Source organism: Chrysoperla carnea, chromosome 3 (assembly GCF_905475395.1).
Source record: "Chrysoperla carnea chromosome 3, inChrCarn1.1, whole genome shotgun sequence".
NCBI classification, from domain to species: domain Eukaryota; kingdom Metazoa; phylum Arthropoda; class Insecta; order Neuroptera; family Chrysopidae; genus Chrysoperla; species Chrysoperla carnea.
Genome location: NC_058339.1, coordinates 8,978,452 through 8,997,958, shown reverse-complemented (window position 1 = coordinate 8,997,958; position 19,507 = coordinate 8,978,452). Strand labels below are relative to the sequence as shown.

General features: G+C 30.0%; 1 protein-coding gene across 2 annotated transcripts in view; it reads left to right on the top strand.

Moving 5' to 3' along the window:
- LOC123295728 overlaps positions 1-19,507 on the top strand; it is a 512,151-nt gene that overhangs the window by 485,788 nt on the left and 6,856 nt on the right. The gene's annotated exons all lie outside the window — the stretch shown is intronic.

Genomic DNA, 19,507 nt, shown 5'->3' with positions numbered 1-19,507 from the left:
CTATTTCGAGAAAGAAACAGTAGTGTCTTATCATATAAATAATATAAGCATGTTGAATTTGAACATATACATACGTCATGTCAATCATTTATATTGACATATCAGTATTTTGTAATTTCCGTCTTGAAATTGAAATATATTTAATTCTATAAACATATATTTAGTTGGAGTATCATTTATATTTGTATTCAGTTTTGTTACAATACTTAAATGAAAATGTTTTTGGTTTTTAATGCTTGAAACTTTAAATTAAAAACAAAAACTACCCGACTTTCTATTTTTGAAAATTTTTTGCCCTTCGTTTGTCTCTTTTAATCCAAGTAAAATTTGTCAAAAACTATTAAAATATGTCGTTTTCGGAGGAAATAACTGAAACAAAAGTTGCACAGTAGGATGGGGGTCATTTTCGTAGATATTTATATATATGCGTGTTATTTTCGATTAAATACATAATGAAAAACGAAACAAAAACTAACTCGTTAAAAAATTTTGTGGCCGTGAGAGCTTTTGATCAGGACGATCCGGAGAATAATTTGGGGACGTTTTGAAAAAGTTTCTTAGAAAGCAATTTTCCTATCTAATCGTGCGGGGCCCTTTCAAATTTTAGAACTATTTTGATTTCGAGCTAGGGAAGTCTCACTACCTTAGGTAGGTATAATGCAGTAAAAAAAAAGTATATGTAAAAAGTAAAAAATAAAAGTTTTGGCTAAGGCATTTTTTTTATCGCAAATTTCTGGATAGTTCGCTTAAATAAGGTGGATTTTATGGCAAAATGTACTTAGTGTTATTAATAATATTAAGAATTATCATTTATTCAGCGTTTGTCTATGCAGAACAGATTTTTAGAAGAATAAACAACACAACAATAATAAATAGATGTAACATAAATAACAATCTTTCAAATTCAGAGAAGCTTTTTAACTTTAAAAAAAATAAATGTATGACTCATAATATATCAAAAACATGCATATCTCATAAATAAAAATGTATGCACAACCTACCACACTACCCTAAACCCAGAGAAAAACACGTACAAACATACTAAACACTCGACAGTGGAGTAGATGTTTATAAGTGGCCTGGGGCTCTTCTCCTAAAGCTAGTTACTAGTGTTGCTTACTGTAGGCACTTATTACAAGAAAATAAAGTACAAACACTCTTGTTTTGTTGAAATTCGACATTTTCTTTAGCGTCTAGCCAGCAACATTTTCAAAACTTTTATAATTTTTAGGGCGAAATTTTTTTCGATATATACTATAGTTTTTGAAATATTGATGCCTAAAGATTTAGAGAAAATCATTTATAACACACAAATGCCAATCATTTCATCACTGTAAATGTATTTTATGGAAAAATGAGTTCCGCTTGTTATATTTTTCTTTATAGGAAAATATTTGCCATGCTTTTAATTAATAAATATTAGTTTTCCAAATTAGTCTTAAGAAAATTAGCCTTGTTACATCATAAAGTATAGATACTTCTAAAAACACTTCAAAATAGTATTTATATGTTAAAAATGCAAACTTTAAGAGCTAAAACTAAAAATTTAACGCCATAAGGGGTATTAAGAAATTTTCTCTGCTTGTAAAGAGCATTAATGAAAATGCAGATACAAGATTTAAAGACGATGCTAAGTAATCGTAAATTTTTTGGGAACTTCCTTAAATATTCAATCGACAACAAATGGGTATGGGGGTATGGGTATGGAGGTTAGCGAGCCATGCTCGAGCATCGGGCCTCGAAGCAATGGTTCAGAGCACCTAGCCAAATAGACCCTTGTACTCTATCCCCGCTACGCTTTTCAGTGGCTATTATAACCAACTGATGTACTGAAACCCAGGATCTGCCTAGCGCTGAGTTTCCTAATTTCTTCTGGTTCGACTATGGCCGGACCCTTAGATCATATATTTTAAATGGATGAGCCCAGTGTATACCAAGTATATGTATTTTGGCGTCACAGAGTAGATTAACAAAGATGAGAGTAGATAAACAAAGATGAAAATAGTTGGAGGCCTGTTTAAAATATATGATCTAAGGAGGCATGATCGTATAACCGGAATCAGCTGTTTCAATGATGTGTTTATATTTCAAATTGACATTTCATATGATCATATGATCGTATGATCATGTATTTTAAAATGTAGTGTATTTTCAAAGGGTATAATCTTATTTAAAATACGCGCCAGGATATTACGTTGTATATTAAAACATGCGTATTATGACCAGGCCCTGATATTTACTATCCTTGTCAATCTACTTTGAGAGGTGGTTCTCACTCTGTTGGCAATTCCAGTAGTGAATTTTCAAAGGCCGGACCAAACCATTTCCTTCGCTGCTGTATGAGCGCCGGGCAGTAACAGAGAATGTGGATCGATGTTTCTTCTGAATTTTCTCCGCATCTGTCACACGCGGGGGGGGCGATCGATAACAAAAGTATTACAACATTTTTTTTGTATTATTTGGCAAGTTTTTTGGGTGCTATAATTCCATGTGGTTGACTTAATTTTTTGAATTGACGAATTTCAAAACCCTTACTGAAAAGGTAGGAAATATTTGAAGATAAAATACTGAGAGGGGTTACTTATAAACTGCATTCTCTTATTATGAGAGTGTATATACTTATTTTGAGATGTTGTTGTTAAATCGGTATTTAGTTGAGTCTATCACACATAACACCAACAAACCGCAATACAATAAAGAAATACAATAGTTCAAAAAAGCTATTAGCTCTCTTTGCATACGTATACCTAAAGCTCATACAGCTGACAAGGCATGTACATAGAATAGCTCTTCAACTTAAAAACCACCATTTAAACATCCAACTAAATTTCATCTGTTCTTTCCAATTCGGTGTAGCACACTAAGTGTAAATAAAAACAAATAGTAATATTATAGTGCAATAAGATTATCTTTTTCTACCTACACTTAGTTTAATACAACGATATAAAAAAGAACAGACATTATGCTTGTGTGTGTTTAAGAAGAATATTTCATATGATTGTCATTGGGGTAGTGTTTATTAATGCGTTTTTGTATATTGGGGCAGCAAACAACTCAACTTCATTTTCAATGGGGGGTTGAAAATTATATGTATAGTGGTACCGGATTGATAAAACATTTTACGAATGGATTTTAAAATTTATATTTGTTACAAATTTAAATGAAATTTTGGTTTGTATGTTTATTATTTTCAATCCCCTTTTCATTAGTCTGTATATGTAATAGGGAAATCCAATATTTTATTACAAATTTTATTGAAAATAACTATCTGATACTTTTTTTAATGCCCATATTGGTAACATGATAACTAGAAAAACATTACACGAAATATAAAGAGTTTCATCAGGAGATATTTATTATCAAATCAGAAATACCTTCAACCTTTCAAGAAACAATGTAAGACCTCAAAACGAAATGTTCTTATATTATTTATGAAAAATTTTCAATAAAAATGATACCAACATTTTAAAATTTTATTCAATTATATTCATCTTTTAATACGTCTTTTGTGAAAAATTCATAACGATTCTATGTACGATTTAGTAGAAAGAAATTAACTATCAAAGACAGCGTTTTTACCCAAAAAAGAGCACATCTCTCATAAACCGTACAGAGAAAATAAAATTTTAAACTTTTCGGTTTCATTTTTACTCTTTATCAAAAAATGCACGTGTTTTACTATTCTAAGTGTTATAACTATAACATGCTATGTGAATCACATGTAATTTTATGGTAGAATACTTCGAATTTTTTAAGTTTTGCGTTTATTTTTAACCCCCGAACCAAAAAAAGGGATGTTATAAGTTTGACCATTATGTGTGTGTGTCTGTCTATCTGTCTGTGGCATCGTAGCGCCTACACGGATGAAGTGAAATTTAATGGAGAGTGTTCTTAGTATGTTTCAAGTGCGAGTTTAGGGTTCCGTACCCGGGACAATTAAAAGATAGGCTATGATCCTCAAAATCGATTCAGTTTGTAGAAGGCCTAAGGAATTAGATAATTTAATCGAGAGTGTTCTAAGATATGTTTTAAGTGCGAGTTTAGCTTAAGGTCTTTTAAATTTTGTAAATTTCACTTGTTGACTGGGTATTTTTCTGTTTTTCATATTTAATAAATGAAATCATATTTAATAGCCCCATCCATGGTCAGTCAAAGAAAGCGAATCATTTAAGTTCACAGTTCGACTGACGAGTATTATTTTCCTTAAACGATTACTCAAGAATGGCTGCATTTTTCCAACAGCAAATAGAATTTTTGGTTGAAAAGTCCTTAAAGCGTTTCTTTTTCCATTTCTTATGAATACTAATAATGAGTATGGATTACCAGTAATTTCGGATCAAAAAACCATTAAAAATCGTACACTATATCATTTGATAGCCCATATGCGATCAATGTTGTACATCCTATACAATACATTTCCTGAATAATTAAGTTAACGATATATTTCAAAAATATTAAATTATTTTAGAAATGTTAACTGTAAAAGACTCGATTATATTCAAATAAAATCGAATAATATGCAAATTTACTTAAAAATTATATTTTTACATACTTTTAACAACTTTTATGTATTATAAAAGCATATTTTATATAACTAATATCTACTTACTTTACTATGTATCCTTTTTTCGGGACTAAAATGGGTCGTGAATCCAATATAAAATATATAAAACTCATTAAATAAATGGTCTTATTACATTTAAGTATTGTTTGATTATATTTTAGTATGTTATGTATAAATGTAGTAACAACAAAAAAAAGTATAAATAAATAAGGACTTGGAGACCTTTATTAAAAATTCCATAGGATTAAAAGCTTGTTATATGTATGTTGTGAAACATTTTTAAATTCACTGATGCACGGTTTAATACGATTGTGTGTATGACCACACTTTTTAAGGAGGGTAAGGTTTTTCACTTTATTATTATTTAAGCATTTCATACAGCGTGTTCAGATAAGTAATTGCAGACAAGTATCGATAAAATACAATATTGGTTGAATAAGTGGTGTGTTCAAGTTAACGATATGAAATCCGTACAAGTAACGTTCACTTTGAGAAGGTCTTAACAGATTAGGAGGTAATCTGAAAAACCAACAATTAAAGGCATGGAGCAGCTACGAGGGAGGGCGAATCGCCAAAAGCCTGTTGGGTGAAGGAAACTCGCTCGGTAACAGAGCCGAGGAGATCTTGAAACTAAACAGAGCTGATATTAGAGTCATCGTAGAGTTTCTCACAGGGCATGATAACCTGAACAAGTTCCAACATCAGATTGGAAAAAGACATCTCCCGCGTGTGACAGATGCGGAAAAAATTCAGAAGAAACATCGATTCACTTTCTCTGTTACTGCCCGGCGCTCATACAGCAGCGAAGGAAATGGTTTGGTCCGGCCATAGTCGAACCTGAAGAAATTAGGAAACTCAGCGCTAGGCAGATCCTGGGTTTCAGTACATCAGTTGGTTATAATAGCCACTGAAAAGCGTAGCGGGCATAGAGTACAAGGGTCTATTTGGCTAGGTGCTCTGAACCATTGCTTCGAGGCCCGATGCTCGAGCATGGTCCGCTAACCTCCATACCCATACCCAACGTTCACTTTGAGAAAAGAAACGTGTCCAGCTGTTATAATGGACGGTGTCAGTTTTCCACAGTCAAATGAAGTCAAATATTTGGGTATACACCTTGATAGAAGACTTACTTGACGTAAACACATCTGGTTGAAATGAAAACAGCTAAACTTGAAATTTTCTAATTTATACTGACTCTTGGGTTAAAATTCTAATCATTGAACAATAAAGTTTTAGTGTATAAAACAATACTTAAACCTGTGTGGACCTATGACATTCAGCTGTGGGGAACTCCTAGCAATAGTAATATCGAAATTCTGCAAGGATTTCAATCATAAATGTTGCGAACAATTAGTGATTCTCCGTGGTATGTGCGTAATGACGATATTTACCGAAGTCTCGAAATTGTAACAGTGCGGGATGAAATTGCACATTTCAGTGAAAGATACCTGACACGAATTGAACAGCATCCAAACTCTGAAGTGATTAAACTCTTGTACAATTGTGATAGTGTGAACAGAGTAAACAGATAAAACCTGCTTGATTTATTATCAGCTTCCTTTTCACTTTAGGTATTAGCTCACTACGCCAAGGTTAGTTGTAACATACAGTACCTTACAGGCATGACAAGTTTGTATTTGGGATGAGTTTGCTATTTCATTGTTGTTATGTTCAAAATATAATATAATAGTAGTAGCCACCACTTTTTAGAAAAGGGATATGAAGATAATTTAGGTGTGTTATGTATAGGGATTGTTCGTATTGGACTAGGAAGGAAGGAAGGAACTGAGAAGCCGACATTCGGTTGTGCGGTTGCATGCAAACAAATTCTCTTGCTTACTTGCAACCCTTAATATTTTCAAAACGTTAGAGAACGGTAGAGGTAACAGTGGTTGGTAGGTACATTTTATTGTATAAAATATAAGGTTTAAAGTTTTATATAATATTTAACTCTTACTTTTCACTTAAGAGAAATGCAAAAAAAGGAATAATAACCTTTGTTTAAAATATTAATTTTCTTTTTAATACCCGTCTCATTAATATTACTTCGGTATTCTAGGATTTAAGAAAAATTTGGTATTCATTTGGAATTGTAATATCAAAATGAAAAACTCACCATTTTCTAAAAATTTCGAATGAACAATAATTAAAAATTTTGAAAATAATAAATACACAGAATGTTTCTTAAGTAAATACACAAAATTTAGAAGCATATTCTTGGGCTAATTTTAAGAAAAACAAGTTGGGAAACTGTGGAAAACTGTGTTGGAATAATTTCTATTGAGTAAAATGGGATGATAGCATATAAGTTTTATATCAAAACTTTTTTTATTTTTTCATAATAATTTTAAAGTTGCATTTCATTCATTTAGTCACGCTTTTTAATAGCACACTATAAAATCACCCTATTCAATAGATTTACAGGATGTACTGTGACTAATCACTCAAACTGTTAAGAGTGCCTTCCTTGAAGTAAATTGAGTTAAAAACGCCTTCTTGACTCTGTGCATAACTATCATGGAGAGAATCAGATATACGCCAGCGCGTCCAGTGGATAATTGTTGAAGCATATATACAATCTATAGACTTATATATCCATCCATAAAATTATATTAATAAAGTAGTGTGTCGTTTCTATGGTGACTGCCTGAAAGAAAACTCATCCACGAAGCGAATACTATTTTGATTTGAATCCTAATACATACAGATGTCATTCGTGTAAAGATATTTGCAACTGGAAGCTGGAAACACTAACATATTCTCTTGTTCTAACGTTCTAAAGCTTTATTTACTTTTTAGCTTAAATCATAATCTCCTCATGCTCCGGCGTCGCAATTTTTTTAATCCAATCTCTAACCAATTCGTAAATCACGCAGTTATAAATGGTTCCTTATCAGAATTAAGCCAGCAGAGACTGTATAAGTAAAAACATTTCTTTTCTATTTCGAAAAGGACGTGCGAGCACAGGTTTTCAGTCTCAGATCATTTTTATCTGAATTTTTAATAATATACTACTTCTTTTCATTAATCTCAGAACACTAAAACTATTTTCTCTATAATTTTTTCTGGTAGACCATTCTGTAATATTATTATTCAGAAACTTGAGAGTATGTTTATAGTTTGCATAATGGAACAGGGCAGACCCTATTTGCAAAATGACAATATTATACTCGTATATATGTCTGCATAAAATGACCTTTTATTATTATTATTATACTCTCCTCTATTCAATGTGTTTGCAATTTCACTTATAGGGATATTTCGAAATAATGAAAACAGATGCATTAAAAAAATGTACACATTAGCATTTAGAACTAATCATAATATTTATTATTATTATTATTATTATTTGATGATTAGAGGAGATATTGTTGATGGTATGTGAATAGTTTTTATTTACTGGGAATTTCAATTTATCATTAAGTAATAAAACCTCTTAACTGTGACTTCGCATCGTATTTATTAAAGAATACACTGTCAGAAAAGTTTGTAAATTTACTAACTCTTTGATAAAAAAGTATAGCAATAATGCAAAACAAATGTACCATTTTATAAATGTTATTAATGGTCTATAAGGTTCTGTCGAAAAGTGTTCATGGCTATTTTTAATTAAATGAATTTTAATCAATTTTTACCATGAACGGTTTTTTTCAAGGAAGCTTATACCATTATTTGTTTTTTTACGTCATGTAAGTAAAGAAACATAGTCACTCTTACATACAAAGTAATAAGAGCATCTTATAAGTAGATATAGTAATAAACAAACAAACACATACATAATATGTGTACATATAAATTTAAAATATTTACAATACCTGCTAGCAAAGCTCGGTCATCCAAGTTGAAGTACTATTGATTTTTCAGTCATTTATAACGATGTTCAACTAAATCTTAGTGTTGGGTTGCTTTGAACTGGGAGGATATGAATTCGAATTCTGACAGCGACAGTATGTCAATCATAACAAACTTGAGCGATAAATTTCTTAAACCGACGTTAAAAAAAAAGAAATACAGTTTATCCTCTAGAAGTCTCAATCGATCGATAGGTAAGAAATTTTGCATCAGAGCTCGTGTGTTTTCTCAAATTTGTCAAAGTCATAAAAAATATTATTCACCACAACTGATAATAAACAAATTTTAAGAATTTTATGAGAAATATTGGGCAAATTATCCCATAATTCATAAAACCATCTTACCCTCATACGAAAGCTTTTTTAATAATCTGATTACATAAAAATTTAATATAATAGCATTTAAATATGAAATTGGAAAACTTGAATATAATAATAATAATTCATTTCTAGCATTTTCTATTTTTCTTATCTATGGACCACAATAAATCTTCATTCAAATGTCCTAACATTTTACTAGTGAATAGTAATTGTGAACATAGCATTATGAAGAATCCTGCTGTGAGAAATTAATAACAAAAAAATATAAAAAAGAAAGAAGCTAACAAAAAAAAGAAAAGTCATATCATTTTATTCCCCTTTCTTCTCTATTTATCGTATTTTTTTTATGTAGTACCTACCCTATTGTTGTAAGCAATGAGTGTTGCTTACGCATTAAGTTTGCTGTTGAAAAATATACTAAAAATGCCTTGTACGTAAAGTTAATTGATACTTCCACTTATATGCACTTTCACTTATATTGAGATAAAGTAAAATGTTTCTTGAGCTTCCCTCAAGAAGTTTAATTCAGAAAAATTTAAAGTGTACGTCATACAATTTTTGTTTATGCATGACCACCGCCAGGATTACATTCAGGGGGTTGAATCTGCATCTACACTTGAGTTGGTCAAACAATCGACTATTTTCTTTTACTTTCTCCAAATATGTGATATTAACATTAATAGGGAGGTCCTCCTCATCAAAGTTTTCATTTTTACTTTAATCCATGATGAAAAAATTCATATCTTTTCATTTATTGAACGTACAGCAAATTTCAACACATAGTAGCGGATTGCCGAAGAAATTGGAGCTATTGTTTTTGTACTGACGTTGGAATTTTGAAAAAATTTCTTCAAATGTTCATCAATCCTAAAAATATAACAGTATATTATTTCTGAATTTAGAAGTTTTTGACTTTAGCTTTAAGAATAATAATATTTCGAGAGTTCGTATTTGGTAACACTGGCACTACGATCCTATTCAGTATAAGTGTAAACGCTATGTTTGTTGTCACACTGCTCGTAACTCTATTTTTCTTAATCTATTTTGTCATTTTAATAAATATTGCTGCTATGCCATTGGTAGCATTACTGACATTACAGTGTTAGATAGTACTATTCGCCAGAATCGCCAGAAGTATTGTGGATATCACCAGTCATTTTAGGCATGACACCAATACTGACATCGGCTCATGCGCCCTAGCTGTTGCTCATGTTCCGATACATTTAATGACAAAATCGTCTATGTTTAAAATTTTATAGCAAATCAAAATTATCGAAACCATTCAGTATTGCGTTCACATTCAGTTACATAGTGATATCTGCAAAAAATTTCTTACCGTGTACCAATCTGCCAATTATATCACAATTTAGATTCATGTAGTTTTTAAACACCACGTACACTCTAAAGAACCCATAGCGACTCATGTTCCAAGAAAAAAAGTAAACTTCCATTTCCGGCGGCCAAACCAATTTCTAGTTTTTACTAACAAAAATTTATACAGTAGAATCTCGATAAGTTAAAGTCCAAGGGAAACACAAAATATTTTAAGTTATAGAGGTTTTAAGTTATCAAGTGTCTATGTTAGGTAAAGGTTAATATAGAGGTATGTACATGTTTCTATGTACCCTAGTTAATATAGAGGTATGTACATGTTTCTATGTAGTTACTGAGGGCCTATACAGAGATTATTTATTTAAGTTATAGAGGTTGCGTCTTTTAAGTTATAGAGGTTTTGGGCTCTGATGGGAAGGGAACATAGTATTTTTTGAAGTAACAGAGGTTTTTATGTTACCGAGGTTTAAGTTATCGAAATTCTACTGTATTTAAAAAAAAAATATATTTTAACATGTATAAAATATTTATGATCGTTAAAAAACAAACATATCCCAGTTTAACTAAAGTTTACTTTATACCTACGTTATCTAAGTGATAAAAAAACTTTTCGATGAAAATTAAAAAAAAAAAGAACAAGTTTTTAGTTTCAAACTTTAAAATTGACTAAAATCATCAATTTTATTTGAATTTAATGTTTATATTCGAACCATAAATGAAAATTTACTGTCTTATTCCTACTAAGTATATATACAGAGTGTTTTTCACCCAGATTATTTCAGAAATTGCTATAAAACTAGCTTTAATCTGCGCTTTGCTCGCGGATTTGATTCATTGATTTATTTAATGAATCATTGGTTTTTTTAGTTTATACTCTCGCGTTATAGCATTTACCACATGCTATCCTTCAACCTACTAGTCATCCAAAACACCAACTTTATCCCCTGGATAATAAAGCTTGCATTTAGTATAGCCATTAGTTCAGAATTTATGAGTAAATCGATCGGAAGGGGCTGAGCTCCCTTGATTCCCAAGGTAGCCTTCGGTCTTAACTCCGCATCACAGAAAAATCACTATATGTAATGAAAAAAAAACAGCAATTTTAAGGGCTGTTTTTTTCGATTTTCGGAAGGAGAGAAATTGAGTTAAAAATTAAATTTCTAACCCATACTAGTTACAGAATCCTTAAATAAGTTTCTTGTTAGCCCAAGCTCTAAAAAATAAAATAAATTTTGTGATTCCATTGACTTTTATACGAAATATTTTATAAAACTGTGGGTCTAACTATATCAGCGGATAAAAATGCTAACGTAGAACATCCTATCAATAACATGTGTGAATAAAAAACTTTTTACCCATGTCTATTTACATGCTAACGTGAATTTCTAAAAAATTATTTATTTTATATATAAGCTTCCTCAATTAAGGATGTATGAGCATGACAACAATGTTTGATTTAAAGGCTCGAAATTTGTTTATAGGTAGACTTTTACTCAAAGAATATGTGGTTAAAATTTCAGCTTAGGTATCCGTGCAAATTTTTAAGAAAAAAGTCATTAAAAATCGATATAAAATACATTGGCTCTTATGGAGGAATCTCAAAAAACGACATATTTTGGAAGTTTTTGATAATTTTCATTTGGAATGAATGAAAACAATTTAAAAAAAAAACTTTTTAATAGAAAGTAAACATATTAGCAATGACATAGAAAAGAAAAAAACTAAGTGTCTCCGTCCATATAAGGGATGTAAGAGCAGGGTAGATTTAGGGTTGAAATTATTTTTATCTTATTTTCAACTTTAATGATGAATTTTGTTATAACTTCATGAATGTAGACGAAAAATAAGAATAAAAATTTTCGATATGTGCCTTGGTTTTCGAAATATCGAAAGCTGAATAATTAAACAAAATTTTCAATTTTTGATATTTTGAAAATTACGCCAGATATTGAAAAATTTTATTCTTACTTTTGGTTTTATATCGTCAAGTTATAATATAATTTATCAAAATTGAAAATATATATTTTTTAAATTTGTGCCCCACTACCGTGCTCATACATCCTTAAGTGATTTTTATAATCTATAGTCATAAAAAAGATATCACTTTTAGAGGAACATTGGCGTTAATTTTTCATGATATTGGGATCATATTTTCCATGAAAAAGGCATAGCTCTTAAAAATTATTAATGCACAGTTTCTAAAAGTGTTCCAATCTCTATTTAAAACAAAAAATATGATAATTCGCAAATTCAACCTCTGCGACCGATAATTTCGTAATATATCACCTGCCTAATCGATAAGTACTAGTACAGGAGAAAAGTCTAGCAACACATAAAGAAAATTATCCAGTAGAGTTAATTTTCATAAATTTTGTTCACATGTTTTCTTATAAACAGACATTTAGAGGCCTAAACTTTATTAACTTAGAAAAGTTATCGTTGGCAGTGATAATACATAAGTGTTTGATGATGATCTCCCTTATAAAACTTTCCAATTTTCTTTAGATTTTCATTCATATTAAATTCAAGGTGGTACCTTTATTTATGATAGATAATAGTAAAATTAATTTTCACTCTTATAAGAAGATCCACTAAAATAATAAACTTTTCAAGGATGTTCAATTAACGTTAGATTTCTTCTTTTTATTATTTGTATTTAAGACGACTAGTGACGTATATAAAGAACCCTTTTTATTAAAATATTATTTTATTATTTTTAATTCTAGTCATATTAAAATTGTATACATTATGTATATCCATAGCCTTCTTTGTCACTTATGCGCTTAATTCCGGGATCAGGACTCCACATACTTGAAACCTATGAGAGCAAGATTAATATTGACCACAAATTTGAAAAGTATGACCCAAATTTAGTAGGATTACATATTTGATTTATCAAAATAGGATAAAATTTGGATGTGATAGAGCAAAATAAAATTTTTTGGGTTCTGATGACGTCACAAAGTTAAAAAATTCGATTTTTTTGATAACACAGGCAAGTTTGATCCGATCTTATTGGAGTTTTTTTTGAAACCCACTAATTTTGGGCCATTCTTTTCAGCTGTAATGTCATTTTTATGCTAGCTATCATTAATGTACCTAATTCCGAGACCGGGACTTCATATTCTTGAAACCTATTAGAGCTGGGTTAATTTTGATCACAAATTTGAAAAGTATGACCCAAATTTAGTAGGATTACATACTTGGTTTATTAAAATTGGATAAAATTTGGATGTGATAGAGCAAAAGAAAATTTTTGGATTCTGATGACGTCATAAAGTTTAAAAATTCGATTTTTTTGCTTACACTGGCAAATTTTATCCGATCTTATTGGAATTTTTTTTGCAACCCAATAATTTTGGGTCATTCTTTTCAGCTGTGATGTGACTTTTTCGCTAGCTATCACTTATGTGCTGAATTCCGGGATCAGGACTCCACATTCTTGAAACCTATTAGAGCTAGGTTAATTTTTATCACAAATTTGAAAAGTATGACCCAAATTTAGTAGAATTACATACTTGATTTATCAAAATTGAATAAAATTGGGATGTGATAGAGCAAAATTAAATTTTTGGATTCTGATGACGTCATAAAGTTTAAAAATTCGATTTTTTTGATTACACAGACAAATTTGATCCAATCTTATTGGAATTTTTTTTGAAAACCACTAATTTTGGGTCATTTATTTCAGCTATGATGCCAGTTTAATAAGTGATCGCTAGCTATCACTTATGTGCTTGATTCCGGGACCAGGACTCCACATTCTTAAAACCTATTATAACTAGGCTAATTTTGATCACAAACTTGTAAAGTATGATTGTAAAAATTTGTTCCTTGCACAAAAACTTTGTTTCTGTGAATATTTCTATTCGTTAGAAGTTTTAGAATAAACATAAACTCTTTACATAGGGTATAAAGAACCCCAACTAATAAATAAAAATACTTAATACAACTATTTTTAAAATAATCAAAAAGTTTAATTTGTTTAATTAATGCATTTTTCTGCAAAAAAGAAGGGAAAAATCAGTAAGAAATTTAATAATAATAAAAATGATATTATGATTTAAAAATAAATATATAATAATAATAATAATAGTGAATGTATTTATTACGATGATGATGACGCTTATTAAAAATCTTCTCAAAAGTAAAAATACATGTTTGTTACCCTCAATAATCTTTTTAAGATTGCCAATAAAACTTTCTACCCTTCAAAATATTTGCCAACTCATGCTTCTAATATTACACAGTTTTTAAGTACTGAGAGTGGTGACATGGATACACTCATATTAGTAGAGTGAAATTACGCCTTGTGTATGGATTAAAAGTTCGAGCAATGAAACTTTGGGGTTTTTCTTTTCACATCAAAATAAGTATTTTTTGAAATTTTTTACTTTCCCGGAGTGGTGCAACATGTTTAAAAAACAAAATGGCGTCAAAAATGAAATTTTTTTCAGAAATTTTATCATTTTTATTTTATATTCGCAAAAGGAGACATCGGTGCATATCCAAATTTGGTAGGTTTGTAGTCAATGTTAAGAACTACTCCTCATATTTTTTTGGTGGGGTTTCGTCCCTTCCCCTCCCAGTTATATATATATGTATACATACATATGGTAAAACAGTTCATTTGACTGTAACTTGAAAAATATTCGATTGATTTTAATGAAACTAATATCAATAGTAGGTTTTATTACTTACAACTTTCGGTTAAAATTTTAGCGAAATCCGTTAAATAGTTCGGCCAAAATTTCCAATTTAGGGAATTGTTTAAAATGGCTGCCATTTTATGCCATTTTGTCCTACGAGGTTAAATTTTTTTTTAAATTGTAGCATTTTTTATTATCTTTCGATTTTATAATAAGTGACTTACCCGTAAAATGACTCCTTGATCCATATTTTTGCGAAAAACGGAAAATTTAACACTTTCTGGAAATAATTGTTTGGGGGGTGTATGGACTGGCTTTGGGGGGTGTTTTTTGCTTTGGCATGAGAAAACTATTTTTAAAAGAGGTCTATATGGTTTAAAGCAAAATTTTTAAGTTTTAACCCCCGCGCTGTAAGGGGGAAGGGGTGTATGAAATAAATGTATCTTAAAAGATTTTAAAAAGAGGTCAAAATAGTTTAAAATGCTAAAGTAACCCAAAATTTTAGCTGTTTATATTAATATAGCACTTTTTACAACATCCACCCCTTCCGCTCCCCCTTTCATATTTTTTGCAAATTCCAAATTTTTAAGATGTATAAAGGGGCTTTGGGGGTCGCTGATCTCGAACTTTTGGCCCAAATAAGTACACCCCCTAAAAATATTACAATTGTTTTTGATAATCTATTGCAAAATTCGAGATCAGCGACCCCAAAAACCCCTTTATACGTCCTAAAAATTTTGAATTTGCAAAAAATATGAAAGGGGGAGCGGAAGGGGTGGATGTTGTAAAAAGTGCTATATTAATATAAACAGCTAAAATTTTGGGTTACTTTAGCATTTTAAACTATTTTGACCTCTTTTTAAAATCTTTTAAGATACATTTATTTCATACACCCCTTCCCCCTTACAGCGCGGGGGTTAAAACTTAAAAATTTTGCTTTAAACCATATAGACCTCTTTTAAAAATAGTTTTCTCATGCCAAAGCAAAAAACACCCCCCAAAGCCAGTCCATACACCCCCCAAACAATTATTTCCAGAAAGTGTTAAATTTTCCGTTTTTCGCAAAAATATGGATCAAGGAGTCATTTTACGGGTAAGTCACTTATTATAAAATCGAAAGATAATAAAAAATGCTACAATTTAAAAAAAAATTTAACCTCGTAGGACAAAATGGCATAAAATGGCAGCCATTTTAAACAATTCCCTAAATTGGAAATTTTGGCCGAACTATTTAACGGATTTCGCTAAAATTTTAACCGAAAGTTGTAAGTAATAAAACCTACTATTGATATTAGTTTCATTAAAATCAATCGAATATTTTTCAAGTTACAGTCAAATGAACTGTTTTACCATATGTATGTATACATATATATATAACTGGGAGGGGAAGGGACGAAACCCCACCAAAAAAATATGAGGAGTAGTTCTTAACATTGACTACAAACCTACCAAATTTGGATATGCACCGATGTCTCCTTTTGCGAATATAAAATAAAAATGATAAAATTTCTGAAAAAAATTTCATTTTTGACGCCATTTTGTTTTTTAAACATGTTGCACCACTCCGGGAAAGTAAAAAATTTCAAAAAATACTTATTTTGATGTGAAAAGAAAAACCCCAAAGTTTCATTGCTCGAACTTTTAATCCATATAACAGCCTTTTTTTGCTTAGATTTACTCCAGTATATGTATTTCGATATAACCATTATACATACCTTCATAAGTATATATGAAATTATATATCAATATCTGTATATTTGAAATATATATCAAGGTATACTAAGTTTAGTCGAAAGTTTGTAACATTTCTCTATGTTCTAAATGTGTCCTATGGTAGGACTCCCACCCCAGGATAGAATCTCTAATCTATCCCAACCTTGTAACACTTAAAATTATTGATGCTACGAACAAATTTTTGGTACAAGTGTTCATAAAATCAGCTGATTAGTCCATTTCAAAAAAAAATTCTTGAAAATACTTTCGAAAATTTTCGAAAACCAATATATAATTATGTTGGTTTTTGAAACTATTCTAATTTATAAAATATAATGCAATCACTGCTATTCAACACTTTCTATACAGGGTATTTCAACAATTAACTCAGTCTACTGAATTAATTGTTGATGCAATTATTAAGGGTCCCGTATATCTATATCCCTTTACCAGATTTTATTGCAAATTTCACTTTCAGTAAAGTAATTATTGCCTAGAATTCAAAGTAGCACTTTTTTCCATTTTGTTTTTGAATTATTCTTTGAATCATTTTGAGTCATTTCCATGACCATTTTTTCTGAAATACTCAATAAATTATGACTATTTTACACTTTAAAAAATTGAAAACTGTGCATATATTTTAGCTGTGTAAAACGATTCTTTCTGAGTGTTCTGGGAGGGGGATAAGTGCGATCAAGAGAGGTGGAAACTATAACAGTGGTTTTTACTTTTAAGCCCGATGAAACGGGCGGGTATCAAGCTAGTAAATAAAATATATGTAGATAATTGATTAATTTTGTAATGATTATTAATAGTAAGAAGTAAAATTTCTGAAATAATACAATTATAACTTAATCGAAACTTAAAAGTACCAAGGAAGAGTCGATCGACCAAGATCAAGACTGAGATTATTTTAGTAAGACCAAGACTAATTTTCACAAGACCAAGCCTCATTTCTGCTAGAGGCAAGGTATATTTTTTCCAGACCAAGAGTAGACTTCAATCAAACCAAAGTGGCACCGAGCAAGAGAGAGTGTATGATGTATATGTATGTTCACTCGTATCTATACTCTCTCTTGTTCAGTGCCACTTAGTTTTGATAGAACTCTAAAACTAATAATGCAAGACCAATATCAAGATGACTATGGTCTTGTTCTTGTTCATGTATTTAACCATCTTTATGCCTTTTACATGATATACCCACTCAATTTTCTTTCTTACTAAAGAGGGAAATCATTTTTAAAATTTCTTTTAAGATTCAAATTCAAGGTTTTATGCGTACATGAGTGTAGTTACCTTCCATTCGTGATTTGATCCCACGCTATAACATTCCACCTATACTGTTGAGTTAAATGACAAAGCACTGCTTGTATAATACGTATTCTAGTAATAAAGTATTACAACACACAACCCCTTATATTTTAAACAGATGATTATAATGAGCATTCAAAATTGCTCATTCATAATATCAGCTGCACTTGATATTATTCATTAATAACGATAGATTTATGTGTGTGTTACAAATATGAATATTTGTTATTGTAATAACTTAGTGGGGAGTCTAATTAACAATACTCAATTAAATAATATGACTAAGAATGTAATTCGTTTACTACACAACTTGTATATTTATCATATGATAGTGTTCAAAAGGCTCTCTGCAACTAGGGTGACACAAAACAGTACTGAATTTATATAACTCGAATTTTACGAATAGAAAATAAACAATTTACTGATTTAATTTTTTTAACACCCGGTATAGATGTGTTAAATATCAGCGCTTGCATTATTTTTTATAAATTAGAAAACTTTAATAAAGAACAAGTGAAAACAAACAATTGACTGAGTAAATTGTTGAAATACCATGTACTTTTTTGAGTAATCGTGATGACAGACGACAGACAAACAGACAGGCAGACAAGCAGAAATGGACTAATTAAGTGATTTTATGAACACCTATATCAAAATTTTGTTCATAGTATCAATAACTTGGGACTAAACTTAGTATACCTTGGTATATTCCATATACATGGTATAAAAACATTTATATAGAAAAAGGGCAAACTTATGCCGCCATCCAATTTAAAATGTACAGTCAATAATCCTCTATCTATTCCTGAAAGAAAATTTGCTTAAAATCAAGCCGTTTAGCCATAATCTTCCGAGTCGTTTAGCGAAAACAACCCTGTATATATAAATTAAATAATAATAGCATATTCTAAATTTAACGAAGCAAGATTTTGAACCTTAAAATTCAATTGGAAACTGATGATCATGTTTCACCCTAGTTACACTCAGTTTTCTATGCAATTATAATGTTTATTCAAATTTCAAATTACATATTGTTTTCTGTTTTCACTCAAATTTCTATTCTAGAAATGAATTTACCTTATTTTGGGCCTTTCAAAAATATCATATATCAGATATTACCCATCTAAACTTAAATCTCTACATAAATTTATAACTGATCGAACCAAAGGCTCAGTTTCAATGGATCACATTTTCAATTAGCAGGTTATTTTCTTGTACTTCAATGACTTATTTACTATTTTTGATCCGCCAATTTTTAAAAATTTTTAATAGAAATTTACATTTTATAATTGCTGAATATTTGCTTAATAAAATAGACTATATTCCATTCTATAATAATTTAATTCTTCCTGTAAAATTAACGTCTCAACAGTTGATAATTAACATGCGCCAAAAAAAATTTTCCCTTAATATTGTAATAAGAAACTGTCTATCGCAATTTGGCTTAAAATTTTTCCGCATTAAATTCGAGCTTAATGGACTTACACTTCTATCTAGAAGCAGCTAACTCAAAAAGCTTTAAACAAATTTGTTTGGGAAGCATAAGCCTACACTCGTCTAATACTTAATATTACCCATAGAGTAAGATATAATAATAGTTTATTAAATTGATATAAATTTTTTTTGAATTCTAACTGGAATTTTAATGCTCTATTGATTAATTCCACCCTCTAAACTAAATACATTCTTATATACTATTTGAAATATATAAATGATTATATTTATCCCCTACGTAATTGAATATTATAACTTAATTATCATTCTCA